The sequence below is a fragment of the Lissotriton vulgaris genome, chromosome 2_2 (genome assembly GCF_964263255.1).
Source record: "Lissotriton vulgaris chromosome 2_2, aLisVul1.2, whole genome shotgun sequence".
In the NCBI taxonomy this organism is placed as follows: Eukaryota; Metazoa; Chordata; class Amphibia; order Caudata; family Salamandridae; genus Lissotriton; species Lissotriton vulgaris.
In genome coordinates, this window is record NC_141688.1 from 79,367,781 (window position 1) to 79,384,949 (window position 17,169).

Consider the following 17,169-nt stretch of genomic DNA (forward strand, 5'->3'; position numbering starts at 1 on the left):
ACCGTATACGCTTGGGCGCATTCACTGCTGATCGTTAACAACAGCCACTTCGATTCCCTGCTCCCTTAAACAGTCAACATCACCGAAGGCGCTCACCTCGTAGCGGGAGTCTCCTGAAGCCGCAGCCGAGCCCAGCCGAGCCCACTGCTTCTCCTCCGCCGTCACCGAGGGCGTCTCCTTCAAATCCAAGCACTTTGCTGCTCGCAGGGAATCGGGCGCATCTCGCGGCAGACCAATTACTCCAAAGTGATCCTTCAACGCCAGAGAGCGCTCGACAGCGAAGCGCTCCGGTAACAATGGAGGCGCGTGTAGCCAAACGCGCTACAAAAGCATCAGCTATATTTAAATCAGGGGCTGCAGCGGCTGATGTGACCCGCAAAACGAAACCACCAGAGACTGACAATGTCACACTCAAACAGCATATGAACGCGCTAGAGCGCCTGTATAAAAAAGAAGTAAATAAGAGCTGGGAAATAATCGCTCTAGAGAATTACGTGGAGGTCAAAAGAATACCACGTGGATTGAGGATATTCACAATGCCCACTCACCCTGATACGAAGGAGGAATTGATTTTGGAATGGGTAGACAATAACACACAGTGTTCCCTGAATATGATGCGCATACTCATTAAACATGCTAAATTGGACATTGATGAAATTACAATCAAGATCAAAGAAATCGAAGACCTGGTTTCTAAAGAAACTAAACAGGATGAAGTCAATAAGATGAGATCAGAAATGGAAAATAGACTAGAGGCATACGAAACTGACATACAAGAACGTAAAGAACGGAAGTTTAAAAGAGATGAACTTGACTATGTACATGGCCGCATTTTAACTTTTGCACGGCGCTATGATAATCTCAAAAAGAACTTCCCGTCCAACATACAGGTCTCAAGTGGCAGTGAATCGGATGCAAGCCTTATTGAAGCTACAGGTGAAATGGCAAAAAACTTCAATATTTTAGAGGAGGTGAAAATGGTGAACTTGGAAAAAGACATCACCAGAGGGGGAGGAAGAGCAAGAACGCACTTTCGCAATCGAGGAAGGGGAAGAGGCAGAGGTGCCCAAAACCAACCAAATCCCTCACCAGCACCAGAAAAACCCGCCGGTCCAAGCAACGAAAGAAGGCAGTACCCCCTGCGCAACAGGAAGTAACCAATCTTATAGTTAACCTCTCTCAATACCAACTCACACAAGAGGAACAGAACGTTTTAAATAAAGGCTTATCCTTCTGCCCAGAAGCTCATTTTGACTACCCACAAACGAAAATTGACCTGTACAAGTTTGTAAGGAAACTAAAATTGGCCAAAATCCATGCAAATCGAATTACACCAGAAAGCATGAATAACAACATAGAAGAAGCAACGGAGGACAACGTTACCACTACCATTGAACAAATCTCTGATTTAAGAGACACATTTGAGGCAATGTTCAATCCTGAAGGAAATGTGATATCGGATACTCAAATGTTGGAGCAAATGAATATTCAAACCAACTTGAGTAAAAACACAGGATTAAAAAACAAATCCCGATACTGTCCAGTCCTGTCGCCTGGCAACAAAATCGACTTGTTTTCGGATGCCCTGATGGAAGAGCTTGACAATCTCATCAAAGTCAAAGATAACAAAAGACAAAATCTATCCATCAAAGAAAGAAAGGCACTCCAAAACTTGATGGACAACCCTGGTATAACGATTAAACCCGCCGACAAAGGGGGAAATATCGTGATCCAGGAGACCAAGGATTACATTCAAGAAGCAGAACGCCAACTTAATGTCCAACAACATTACAGCAAGTTGAAAACAAATCCTATAGGCAAAATGATGTCGGATTTGAAGGAACTACTCACATTGTGGCAGGCAAAAGGATTGATTAATGAGGAAGAGTGCAAATACATGACCATGGAGCATCCCATCACTCCATGCGTGTATTTCTTACCCAAAATTCATAAGACACTAATTCATCCACCTGGCAGACCCATAGTGTCCTCATGTGATTCACTATATGAAAAAGTTTCAAGGTATGTGGATAGCTTTCTCGCTCCGATTGCCCAAAGTATGCCATCATACCTCAAGGACACCGGAGACTTTCTTAGAATCCTAATGGATATACCATGGAATCCTAACTATCTACTGGTGACAATAGATGCTGTGTCACTGTATACTTCAATCAGGCATGACATAGGCTTAAAAGCTTGCAAATATTTCTTAAATCAACGCAACATCAAGGAATTGCAACATACAAACATGCTCCTCAAGATGATAGAGCTATGCCTGACGAACAACGTGTTTCTATTTAACAGCGAGCTGTATAAACAAGAATGTGGCACGGCCATGGGAATTTCTTTCTCTCCCAATTACGCCAATATCACCATGGGCTATTGGGAGAAAATGCTGATATGGAGTAACTTTGAACAAGAAGAGCTTGACCGAATCATATTATGGGTCAGATATATTGATGACCTTTTCCTGATTTGGAATGGGTCCAACACACAGTTTCAAGAGTTCTTCACCAAATTAAATCAAAATGAGATGGGGCTTCAGTTCACATGTGCGACCAACAGAAAAGAAATAGACTTCTTGGACACTAAAGTCTATGTTTCTGAAGGAAAACTGGAAACCACGCTATTTCGAAAAAAGACAGCGACCAACAGTGTCCTTCATGGGACCAGTTTTCACCCTAAATCCCTGCTAAAAAGCATTCCGTATGGCGAATACATTCGACTTAAGAGAAATTGCTCGAAAATGGAAGACGCGGAAAATAAAATCTATCAAAGTAAACTCAGATTCCAATCCAGAGGGTACAAAGACTATGTATTAACCAACTGTAAAAAGAAAGTCGATAAAGTCAGCAGAGCTGAAACTCTCATTGAAAAAGAAAAAACCCCACAGGACAAGGATCCCCCGAGATTCATAACCACCTACAATAAGGAAAGCGGGCTGATTGCTAAAAAATTGAAAAAATACTGGCACCTAATAACCAGCGATCCAGACATCGGGACATTAGTTGGAAAACACCCGTCTATCACATACAAAAAGAACACTTCATTGCAAAATTTGCTGGTAAAAAGCCACTTTCAAATGCAAGAAAAACAAAAGTGGTGGATGGAGCAAAATGTGGGCTTCAAACCCTGTACCTCGTGCAAGGCCTGCAAGATAGGCAAAAAAATGAAGAGTGTGAATGAACCCAACGGAAAAGAGGTGCCAATCAAGCAATACATTACATGTACATCTAAAAATGTAGTGTATGTAATCGAATGCAAATGCGGCATGAAATACATAGGCTCAACAACATGCATGCTAAAGAAGAGAATCTTGGAGCATATCCGGGCTGTGAAAAATTCCAATCTACTGTATGCCACAGCCAAACATTTGAAATCGTGTCAAAATGGGGATTGGCGTGCCATGACTTTCTATGGATTAAGAATGCTGACAAAACTTGAAAGAGGAGGAGACACAGTGCGTCTCTTAAGACAAATGGAATCCCGTCTAATAATTCAATTCCGCACAAAACATCCCAGAGGCATGAACTTTGGAGAGGACCTCCATATACATCTGGAGTGAGGAGATGCCCAGTTGAACTGTTGATGAACTGTAACCAGGGTACTATACCCTAAAAATCCTTAAAATTATGGACTGTAAAATACAAAGCCCTAAGTTAATTTATGATGCTTAGAGTACTATACTCTGATAATTTCAGCACACTAGTCCTTTGTTTAATTTCAACTATTTTTTTTAAATGTGTGCAACATGTTGCTTGTAAAACTACATATCCCATAATGCCACTTAATGGCTAACATGGGGCAGTATTTAAGCCAAAAGTAAGGAAGGACTCACTGACCGTGAGAAAAGCCGTGAGGCTGAAACGCGTTGGTGGAGTGTTTGTGTGAATAAAAGCTGAACTTAAGTATCCAGTTGTGCCGCCCCCCTTTGTTAAAAAAAAAAAATATATATATATATATATATATATATATATATATATATATATATATATATATATATATATATATATATATATATATATAAAAACTCCAACGAGTCGCCGGCTGCAGCCGTCAGCCAGCGTACAGGTACACAGACACCGAGTAATGATCACCGCAAGCCAGTCTTCGATGTGAAAGATTATTTATTCCATCAAATGGAGGTGGTGGTGCCAGTCATCAGACGCGTTTCGGACTTGCGTCCTTGCTCACTGATGAGCGGGTAATGTGGAGGTCTCATATATACAGGTTTGGTAAACATTTGAATTTCGCGCCTTTACAATTACTAGACATAGACGGTGGACTAACATGAAAAGTCTCATACCGATCCCAATTTATGGGCGCCATATTGCAATGGTCAAAGGTGGAAAACAATTGTACACCATGTCCATCAGCTGTTAGGTTCTATGACAGGATTACTGCATTGGATTTTATTACATCACAACAATTCATAATGCTACATTTTTAAATGAATGAAAATTTTCACCCATGTTCTAAATGCTAATGTTTGTCACATTTATGCGCCCGTATATACATATGGTCTGTATAAATACTTGAAATATATACAAGATAAACTTAATACATGCGTAAATGCAGGGCACAATGAGGCATTATGGTAAGAAATGATGGTAAAAAATGGTACTCTGTCACCATTGGTCATATGGCTGAGATACCCGCCACCCCCTCTCAACACAATCCCCAAGGATGGGAAACCGGAAACAGTTCTGAAGTTTTTGGAAGACGGGAGGGAGTGACCCTCCCGGCCGTATTTATTAAAATATGAAACAAAATTAAAACATGAAATAAACAGTTTCATATTATGTACAATTTCATTACCACATTGCGATGTTTGGCTAACCTTAACAGATTCTCTAATACAAAGGTTCTCCTAGCCGAACTAACATCCTACAAAACATTTACTTGAAATTTTGAAATTGTACATCCTAACGTTTAAGGGCCAACGGCAAGGTCGTAACCGGTGTCAAGATCCCTAACCCAGAAATATCGCCCTCACTTGTGAGGGGCGGCCCAGAGGCGTACCTCAAGTGCAATTACCAATTTCCCTTGACTTGATGGGGGCCCCAATAAAACTCGACGCCACTTAGAGGTCGTACGAGGACTCGTGTGAGGTATCTAGAAGGTAGCGTAGACCCCCCCCCCAAACCCCACACAACTTACCACATCTGCCGTCGCAGACGTCCTGGCCCCGGGAAATTCCCCAGGAGGGGGCTGTAACCCCTCCTACCCAGGAAGGGGCCTTGACCGCCTTTCCTTTTCTTTCGGCGACCCATCCTTAGAAGGGACCGCCTCCCCGTTGAGGGGCCAATAGCCACCTCCCCCGAGCGCTCCCATCCGTGCTGGGTGACGCCCACTCATAGGGATCTTCCAATTAGTGCTCACCGATCATGACCTTACCGCCCGACCAAAATAAAAACGACAATGCTAACTAAATGACTAAACTAAAAAAGACAGTAGCAACTACAATTTTATTAAAAGCATGCTTACCAATGAACACTAAAGCAGAATTTCTTTATTTGCGAAACGTAACACAAATCGACCATTCTTTATTACATACTCAAATTATCACGATAATACCACAACCTGTAAACGAAAATCAGAGTTATCCATCAACTTTATTCAAAAACCACTTGCTGTCCTCAGGGGCTGGTGGGTGGGTCAAAATTGGCTCTTCGTTCCGTCTCGAGCTCACGTGCAGCGAGGAGGTGCAGCTTCAGAGCACAGGAACAAGAGGATGCCTTCTGATCTTGCTTCTCCTTTTATCCGTCTTCAGGGCGGGCGTAAACCCGCCCCTGCCTGCCCCAAGGGCGTGGCCAGCCGCGTCAGTGTCTAGGCCAACCCACTCTAGGGCGGGAAAAGGCGCGCCCCGGCTACGCCGCTTCGGGCATACCAGCCGAGACTCACCTCCCGCCCAAGATGGCTTCCCGGGGGGATCGTGGTACTCCGCCATACGTTCAGGGGGACCGAGTGGTCGCCCCTTTCCATATGGCTGAGATACCCGCCACCCCCTCTCAACACAATCCCCAAGGATGGGAAACCGGAAACAGTTCTGAAGTTTTTGGAAGACGGGAGGGAGTGACCCTCCCGGCCGTATTTATTAAAATATGAAACAAAATTAAAACATGAAATAAACAGTTTCATATTATGTACAATTTCATTACCACATTGCGATGTTTGGCTAACCTTAACAGATTCTCTAATACAAAGGTTCTCCTAGCCGAACTAACATCCTACAAAACATTTACTTGAAATTTTGAAATTGTACATCCTAACGTTTAAGGGCCAACGGCAAGGTCGTAACCGGTGTCAAGATCCCTAACCCAGAAATATCGCCCTCACTTGTGAGGGGCGGCCCAGAGGCGTACCTCAAGTGCAATTACCAATTTCCCTTGACTTGACGGGGGCCCCAATAAAACTCGACGCCACTTAGAGGTCGTACGAGGACTCGTGTGAGGTATCTAGAAGGTAGCGTAGACCCCCCCCCAAACCCCACACAACTTACCACATCTGCCGTCGCAGACGTCCTGGCCCCGGGAAATTCCCCAGGAGGGGGCTGTAACCCCTCCTACCCAGGAAGGGGCCTTGACCGCCTTTCCTTTTCTTTCGGCGACCCATCCTTAGAAGGGACCGCCTCCCCGTTGAGGGGCCAATAGCCACCTCCCCCGAGCGCTCCCATCCGTGCTGGGTGACGCCCACTCATAGGGATCTTCCAATTAGTGCTCAGCGATCATGACCTTACCGCCACAGGCCGGATAGTTGACCGGCTATCCGGACCCCCCACAACACTCCTACCTAAAGGTCATGGTATAACGTTTTTAGCCATGCTAAGAAGTCTCCTATGAGTAACTCATTCCCCACCCGAGACAAATGCACTCCATCCACCAAATACATACTGTCATCATTAATACACCCATGCGAAATAGAATGCAGTGTCTTGGAACGGAACAACCTACTCACTTTGTTATTAAGCTTTCTAACAGAACGATTTAAAGCAGGAACCGAAATAGCCCCCCGCCACACTTTTCGTGGGATTATATGGGACCACGCAATTGTGCACCCTGGAACTCTCCTCGCTAACCAACTTACAGTGGAAAGCATTGCCTCAAGAAGAAGTCGTCTACCAGTGGTGACCAGATCATTACCCCCAAGATGTACTATGACTACAGACGGCGGTGACCTCGTCCGCCCTAGCAAACCCTCAAAAAATGATTGAAACTGGTCAATACAGAGACCGCCTCTTCCGTAGAAGGACACACTGTACCCGTATTCCCCAGCTACGTGAATCATGTCACCTGCTTTGAATACGTCCGCGGCACGTCTCACGTATGAGTGGCCCACGACCCACACCTCCTTTTTCACAGCCGGTGATGTCTGACCGCTGGCCCGGTGTTGGGTCGACTGCAAAGTCCGCCCCGCCTCGTAGGCTTGCGCAACTGAAAACCAAACAAAAACAAGAAGCGTGAGTACATCGTTACAGCTTCACAACATGTGCAACCGCACATACCTTTTATAACAATTGGAGGACCAACGCCCCACACGTTTAACTTGTTCTACATTCAGACCCCTGGCTGTAGCTTCTGTAGCAGCCCCTATCCGAAAGGAATGGGTCCCAAACTCGCCCGGGTTCAAGCCCGCAGCGGCAATCGACATCGCAAGCACCCGCTGAAACTGAAACTTTGTCAGTGGGGTGGCGTCAGCGTGTCTCAACAAGGTCCCCCCCCATGATGCCACCCTTCGTGCTAAATAATCTTCTAAACACTTTACCGGGCACATGGAGGACCCGGGAATCCTGCGTATGATTACGCAGTCACCCATCCCACTTTGATCGGTCTTGGACCTGACAAATGAGACCGTCATTGTCTCCCCTCTGATCTGGACGTGCTCCTGGCACAATCCTCCTGTCACATCCACCTTGTTCCTCGCCACTAGTTCGCTTACCCGCATAGCCCCATGGAATGCCAGCGTAAAAGCGGCTCGGAATAAAACTGTCTCAAACTGAGATGAACACGTAGCAGGGAGTCTGGATAATAACTGGGCCAGCCTATCCAAACCTATCGGGCGCCTTTCATCTACTCTGCGACCCTCAAGGCGTTGCCACCCCCGTAGCGCTTTCTGTACAACGAAAGACGCTGTCGGGTCACGGATCCCATGAGCCCTAGCAACAAAGGAAATGGCAGCCCGATGCCTCTGAGCCGTGGCCACCGATTTCCCGACCCGATGTAAGGACATCAGAAAATTTACCACCCCCTCCTCCTGGCCCCAAAGCTCCTCTCTATCAGTCCCCAAAAAGGCTAAATAGGACCGGAACGCCCCTTCATATGCCTTCCTCGTCCTGGGTGCTAAACTCTCTCCCACGAGGTTACGAAGTTCGGGGCACCGAGAGACCAGAGAGCTTCGGGAAAGGGTGCCGGCTCCGGGTCCGCTGTGGGAAGAAAACCCCAGAAAGCCTGCATACGAAAACGAGACAGTGCATCAGCCGCCTGGTTCATTACCCCTGGGACATGTCTTGCTCTGAATAGCACATTCAATTGCATACACAGTAAAACAATTTCCTTGAGCAGTCTCAAAATCCATTTGCATCGTGCTGCCTGGCTATTGATACACTCGACCACGGTCATATTGTCAGACCAAAATACCACAGAGTGATCTTTGAACCCTTCGGGCCAAGTTCTCAGGGCCACTAAAATGGGGAAAAGTTCCAGGAAAGCAATGTTACTTGTCAGTCCACTGTCATGCCACCATGTCGGCCACTTTTGTGCAGACCATCTTGTGCCGAAGATGGCACCAAAACCTATGCTCCCTGCCGAATCTGTCCACAGCCCCAGCTCCTCAGAGGACACGGCCGGTTTGTTCCAGACGACTCGACCATTGAAATCCGCCAGAAATGCCAACCAAATGCGCATGTCCTGGCGGACCTCTGCCGAGAGCCTTGTGCGATGATGGCCCTCCTTCAGGCCGACCATGGCTTGAGCAATCGAACGGGAAAAGGGGCGGGCCATTGCTATAACCCTCAGGGCAAAATTCAACTGTCCAACTAACTGCTGTAATTGATGCAGCTTAACCTTGGGTCCACTTATACACATTTGCAGGGATGTCCTGAACTTTAACACTTTGTCAGCTGGTAAACGAAAACAACCCTCTCCGGAGTCTAACTCGATCCCCAGAAACTCGAGGCAAGTGGAAGGCCCCACAGTCTTACCTGGTGCCAATGGCACGCCAAACTGATTCATCAAGACACAAAATTGCGCCAAAGCCTGCCCACATTCCGGATCCCCGGCTGCCCCCAGGAACAAAAAATCATCAAGGTAATGCATCACATGTTGGAAACCCGTCTTCCTTGTGAAGACCCATTGTAGAAAACTACTGAATTTTTCAAAATAGGCACAAGATATAGAGCACCCCATCGGCATACACCTATCCATGTAATAATGACCCTGAAACATGAAACCTAGGAGACGCTGATCGTCTGGATGTACCGGGAGCAACCGGAACGCTGACTCGATATCCGATTTTGCCATCAGCGCCCCGGGCCCCAGGCGATTCAAAATGGCCACGGCCTCATCGAAGGATGCGTACCGCACCGAACACACTTCCGGGTCTATCGCTTCGTTTACGGAAAGACCACGTGGGGCTGATAAATTATGTATCAGCCGAAACTCACCCGGGTCCTTCTTTGGGACCACACCTAAAGGGGAACAAACAAAGTTAAGAACCGGTGGTACACTAAACGGACCGGCGACTCGACCTCGAGCAACCTCCTTCCGGATCTTTTCCTGTACCACGGTCGTATGCTGTAAGACCGATATCTGGTTTTTACATTTTGCTACACCCTGAAAGTCCCCCACTGGGATGCGGAAACCATAAGAAAACCCGTTCCGCAACACCCCAGCAGAAGTACGATCCGGGTATTCACTGAGCCAGGGAATCATTGCCAAGGTATCAATCGGGGTAGGTAAAGGCGCCCCTCGGACTATGTTAGACCTGTTTGGCGCCTCCTCTACCCCCGTTATCACCCGTTTTGGCTCTGCACGTGGACTCAGGATGGGATGATTGCCCACACCCACTACATTCGTGTCTAAATTTGCACGATCCCTGGGGCCTAGTACATTTACCCCTGTTGAAGTTCCAACAAACCCCCCTTTTTCCTGTATTGCCGGCAGGCCTCGAGTAATTGTCGGTACCCGCACCTGATCGAAAGGGTGTCCCCGCATTCTGGCGGGAGGATTCGCCAACGTTACTCCCTACTAATGGCAATTTTAACATACCAGTATCCTTCATTTTGGACCATGACACAGAATCATAACAATCCCACGTTAAGTTTTTATCATGTTCTTTAGCCTTTCTAAACAGGTTATCATAGCAGAACCAATGATTACCCTCGTGTGATACCGAGTACCCCATGATTCGTGACTGATAAATCGGCAATTCGGGTAGCAGATCGGGCCTTCGTTCCCCCAAGATCGATGTAAAAAACCCCCACGCATGGCCCCAATTCCCAATGTTTTCATTTACCTTAAAGGCGGCCATTTTTGCGCGCCAAACACTCGGATGCATGAGATCCTTCTGGCCCTTCACATGCTCCATCTCATAGTGATCAGTAAGCAACGAGAAGATGTTTACGTACTCCCCTGCCCATATCTTCTTTTTAATAGCCAAAGGAACATGCTGACCCAACTTCTCCCTACGAGAGGGTGCTGACTCATCCCTCGCAATCGGCAATGGCCGCTTACCTGAACCGGACGTTGCCTCTGCTACTGAACCCGTCCCCTGTGGCTTCTCTACTGCGGCAGCCGGCGTGGGCACCTTCGCTGCTTCCCGTGACTCACGCAGTTGCTTCATCAGCTCCTGCGCGTCGACAGCCGTGGCGCCCTCGCTACCATTTCCCAACCACGCTGCTAATTGTGCTGCCAGCTCGGGCGGCATATCTTCCCCGGACACGGGGGTGACCACAACGGGAATCGGATTCCCTTCCTCTGGCACGGGAGTGGGTGCCTCGAGCGGGGTACTGGGACCCGGGTTGTCTCCCCCAGCTGCTCCCCTCCTGGGCCTCTTGTTTTTCCCTCCCGGGGCTGCTCCCGCCAAAGGACGTTTCGGCCCCCCTTCCTCGTCTTTATCCATTCGCCTCTTTAGGTCGGTCACCTCTTTCATGAGAACGCGCAGCATCTGGTCAGTAGTCATGCGCTTTCCCGCCTTCTTCGGCATTCTCCAACAGACTATCTGAAAAACAAACAAGAACGATTACAACGCTCAAAATTGGCTCTTCGTTCCGTCTCGAGCTCACGTGCAGCGAGGAGGTGCAGCTTCAGAGCACAGGAACAAGAGGATGCCTTCTGATCTTGCTTCTCCTTTTATCCGTCTTCAGGGCGGGCGTAAACCCGCCCCTGCCTGCCCCAAGGGCGTGGCCAGCCGCGTCAGTGTCTAGGCCAACCCACTCTAGGGCGGGAAAAGGCGCGCCCCGGCTATGCCGCTTCGGGCATACCAGCCGAGACTCGCCTCCCGCCCAAGATGGCTTCCCGGGGGGATCGTGGTACTCCGCCATACGTTCGGGGGGACCGAGTGGTCGCCCCTTTCCATAATGCAGTACGTGTTAGAACATGATGTAATTATGTGAACACTCGGAGAGAGTTGGGCAATGTCTGTACAAATACGTTAACAAATGGAAAAACATTATTTTGAACATAATAATAACCATGGAGAGATTAACTATGCTCCATGTTTATATGTGATCGGTACTCGAGCTGGTTCCATCAGTATACTGTACCATCTGGTACCTTGTTTAGAACGTTAGTGTAAACTCGAACCTGATCATAGTGAGTAGGGCATTGTAATGGTAGTGTGGTCATGACGATCTAGACCTTCCTCCTACGTACCCTACATTCTCTGAACAATCATTTGTTATTCATGATTAGACCCAACTTAGACTGACCTAAGTGAAGATGGTAATGTATTTCATTGTCGGACACTCCAAACATAAGTGAAGGATAAAAAAGGAACATCTCATCTAAAATAACATGAGAGCCTTGAAAGTGTGTGGTATGTGCCAATAAAGTGCTGTGATATTGAAAAATTAGTAAATGTTGTTTGTGAAGAACTCTGCGTGCCCGAATGATTTCATCACATGACTCTCGGAGTCTAAGTATAGTAAAGCAGGACATTAATGAATTAGCAAAAAAAGGTCACCCTGAAATATGTATATACAATAAATACAATCAGACTGTGCAGTACGATTACAGAGGTACAAAAGTGCAAATACTAAATACAGAATACATTCGTCTCATCATATACTGAAGGCAAGGATCATACTAATGCATGTATAGGATGTATAAACATGGTGAGTCTACAGGAAATTCCGAAGGTCCTCCCCTGTGTTCAATCCCCCCGGAAGTTTACTGTTAAACATAATAATGTACCTGGATTCTAGTTGGCGTAAACGTTTCTCATTGTCCCCACCTTTTTTATTCGGGATGATGGCATCAATCACAAAGTATTTCAGATGATTTAAGTTCTGTTTGTGAACTAGTTGGAAATGCCGGGCAACTGGGTACGTGGGGTCCGCATTAACTATAGCCCGTAGGTGTTGGAGAATACGTAGGTATACTGCTCCTTTAGTGCTTCCCACGTACATGAGATCACAACTACATTGTAATACATAAACCGCCAATTCAGTGTGGCATGTATAGTGGGATTTTAGCATGATGGGTTGGGTATCAAAAGGTGTCGGGCAAGATCTGGTGTTTACACCGAATTTACAAGCTCGACAACTGATACAGCGGAAAAATCCTTTGCGAGGGGACAGCCAATTTTCTGAGGGTGTTTCTGGGCTATTCCTAACCAAGTTATTGCGCATAGAATATGCTCTTCTAAAGGTGATGGTGGGGGACTGTGGCATAATGTCTCTAAGGACATTGTCAGTTAAGATGATTGGCCATTCGCGTTTTATCAATCTAGTTATTTCCTTAGCCTGACGACTATAGCCAGTTATCAGACGAATAGTGTTGGTATCGTGTACCTCATTAGAGGAGACATTGGTACTAGATCTGAGGGGGTCAAGGAGTGTTTGCCGGTCCATTCTATTGGCTTTACTCATACTAGAAAGTAATTTCCTGTTATCATAACCCCTCGCTAGGAGCCGATGTCTACACTCCTCTTGGCGATGATCTCTTTCCTCCATTGTACTACATGATCTGTGGATTCTTAGAAACTCCCCATATGGGATGGCAGCTATAGTGTGTTTGGGGTGGAAGCTGTGGGCATGTAGGATGGTGTTTCCTGAGGTTGTTTTTCTGTATAGGCTGGTTGTAATTTTGCCATCATTAGTTTTTACATGCACATCTAAGAATGTAGCTACATCTTTACTAATTTCTGCTGAGAATTTGAAATTCATTTGGTTTTTATTGATGTCCTCAACAAATGTTTCAGCTTCTAGGACGCTGCCATGCCATATGATGAAAATGTCATCAATGTACCTCCAGTACTTAATGATATTATTTTTCCACCATGCTTCATGGGCAACCCTGAGGACATGCTCCTCCCACCACCCCACGTGGAGCCCCGCATAGGGGGGGAAAAGCATGCCCACATCGCCACCCCTCTTAGCTGTTTGAATACCTCGTTATTAAATACAAAGACATTATTATTTAAACATGTCTCTATCATGGATAATAGCATCATATTGTGGCGATGAAATTCAATAGGTCTTTGATCAAGATAGTATTTTACCGCTCTGATGCCATCCATGTGGTCAATGCTTGTATAAAGTGAGGCAACGTCCATGGTGATAAGGAGGTGACCAGGAGACCAAGTACATTGGTTGAGTTTGTATAGAAAATCAGTGGAGTCCTTAAGATATGCAGGTAACTTGAGAACGAAGTCTTGCAGATAAAAGTCAATGTATTTTGACGTGTTCTCGAAAACACTATTGATAGCAGATACGATCGGCCTTCTTGGTACTGGCGTGGTCTGTTTGTGGACTTTCCGGACGAAATATATGTTGGGTAACACCGGGTGTGATTTGTGCAAGAATTTCAGTTCGTCCCTCGATATCAAACCGTCCCTTTTCCATTGATGTAATTTCTTTGCATATGATTCCTCTATGGTTTTAACTGCTCTAATGTCAATCTTACTGTAACAGGTAAGGTCATTGAGCTGACGATATGCTTCTTGGATGTAGTCCACTTTAGCCCAGAGCACTATATTGCCACCCTTATCTGATTGGTTTACAACAATCTTGGTGTCCTTTTTTAACTTGTCCATGAGGGTGTGATAAGCTCTCATTTTATGATCTTGCTGTTTGCGTTGTTTCATAGTCTTGATTTGAAGTTTTTTTAGTTCAGTAACAAGTCTATCCGCGTAAATGTCTATAGCATCCCTGGGCATGTTGGGGACAAAGGTTGATGGAGGTTTAAAAGGGGTACTGGTTGATTGTGCCACATCAAGTTGTTCGTAATCGGCCATATCTTGTGTACCAATAGTGTCGTCCATATCCATGTGCAGTTGGTGCATTGTCTTCATCAGGGTGATGTCTCTGGCTGCCAGGCCACTGGGATTAGAACTTTTGTCTTTTTCTTGACCGTTTTTGGTACTTGTGTTCTTTTTTATGGCATAATACTTTTTAAGCTTGATTTTTCTGATGTATTTAAAGACATCCACCCTGGTGTTGCAATAGTTGAAATTACTCTCGGGGCAGAATGATAGGCCTAATGAGAGTAATTGTGTTTCTGCCTCATCCAACTGAGCCATTGATAGGTTTATTATGGTGTTCTCGTTTATTGCTTTTTGTTCTGCCATTGTTTTTTCTTGGATGGTCGCCCTCTTGGCTTTGGCGCATTTACGGCGTTGCTTGCGTCTCCTGTTACGCCTTTGGACTGCGCGGAGTTTGGAATACGTGCTCGCAGTGTCTGCTTCCTCTGGAGTCTCACGTATTCTATTTCCTCCGCCAATGTTAATTGGCCCAAGTCTTCATCACGGGTGTTGGATGCGCCTTCATCAGAACCATCACTACTTGGAACCAGACTTAAATCCGACCCTGATAGGGCAGAATCCATCGCCGGCGCGGTTGTAAGTAGTGTTGATGTTGCCCCTTTGGCTGGTACTGCTTTTCTTTGTTTACGTATATATATATATATATATATTTTTTTTTTGCAAAACGTTGTAATGGGAATATCCCTTCTGATACTAGGGGATACACCCCCACATAACTAGTCTTGCAAATCCAAATGGATCCCACTTTGGAAATGTACATATATGAACAGATAATCTGATACATGATTACAGTGTGCACAATAATAATGTAATGTTTGTTGTAGTCAACTATTTTAATTTGCACTTGAGCACTTTATCTGAGCCATTTAAACTAAGGTACAATACTTGTAAAACTACACTACAAGATGGCCGCCGTTTCCATGGAATATACCATCTTCTATGTTGATGAAAGGAAAAAAAGAGGAGGGTTGAAAATGGCTTCTGTATGTTTGCACAAACTGACACTGACGAAGCTAACTTGCGAAACGCGTCTGTCAGGGGTGAAGGGGGGTTTGGAAAATAAATAAACTTTGAGAAACATCTTCACATCGGAGTGCTTGCCGTTTTCTTGACCTGGATTGTTTGGATCATGTCGCTATATATATATATATATATATATATATATATGTATATATACATATATATATATATATATATATATATATATATATATATATATATATATATATATATATATATATATATATTACCTACTGGCGGTCGCGGTAGTTAGGATTTTTTTCCTATGGGATTTTTGAAAATTCTATGTCGAATAACTTTGGCGTTTGTAGACGGAATTGGCTGAAATTTTCAGGAAAATGGCACATTTTGTTTCTGAGCAGCCTTTAAAAATTTGGGGGGGTTTCGTCAAGGGGGGGCCGAGAAAAAAGTGGGGTCCCTAAACGCGTTTTCCCATTCATTTTTCCATAGGGCGGTTGGAATCACTTTTAGCTTGAACGGCTGAATGGATTTACACGAAACTTGGCAAATTTGTAGATATGGTTTGCCCGACGTGCCTTTGCTATGTCTTAAAATATGTGCTCCAGTGGATTTTGAGAAATTAACATTTTAAAAAACAGATATATCTGTGACAGCGTCCCGGTTAGCGCCCCAGTTCGCGTACCTGACGCGTAACGGAACTTCGCTAGGAGAAGCGGATTGGCTCCCCGGTAACTGTGAACATTCTAAACAGTCCGGAGCGGCCGCCATCTTGTGTCTCGGTAGGATCGAGACACAAGATGTGGCAAAAACAAAGGGGGAAATGAGCATAAGGGGGCAGAGTACACCCTCCCTGACCCCCTGGGTTTGATGAGGGGGCTTTAAAAGGGCCCCGCGGGGAAAAAAAAAATATTATTATCATTTTTTTTAAGGGGGGGGGCGTTCGGTACGCGCACCGGGAAGCGGTCCGGGAAGCGTAATATAGAGAAAATAGGATGAAAGAATGTTCAAATAATGTATGTATACTGATTGTTCTTTTTGTTGTATTTTTTTTACTTAAGTACCAACATGTAGGTACCAATGCAGAGTCTAAAAATAAAAATACACCGTTTCCTTTGTAGATATCTTGCATGTTGTTTCAGAAGTTATTGTGGTATATGGAATTCATAGCGTAGTCTGTCAGGAAAGCAGAAACACCATGGAGGCAGGAGATGATGAAGAGATGTTAAATACACATTGGAGATAATATAGTGGGAGAAAGGAAGTAACTATGAGCAAACTTACTATGTAACACAAAAAAGTTGCACAGTATATTTAAAGTCTGATTTTACATTATAATCAATTTGGTACTAGTTTAAAAAATACATATAAAAATGAATAATGTCTCAAACAATTTTTGAATTATTAAATATAAATTTATTTCTCTGATTCGTTTTCAAAATTTATAAGAACTTCTAATAAGTGATTGCCAGAAATGTTCTCATTTTCAATCAGGTAATCTACTGATTGTACACATTGCAGAAGTTCAAAGTCCCGTGATTTATCAAACAATTCAGAGTCATTGGGTTCAATTTCTGTATCTTTGTTGCTTTCCAGAACAATTTTGATGGTATTTTTTTGCTCTCCTTCCATTTTTGTGCTGTAAATTGAATTTTAAAAAAATATATCAGTACAGATAGGGCACTGTTGGGTTTAAGTACAGACAGGTAG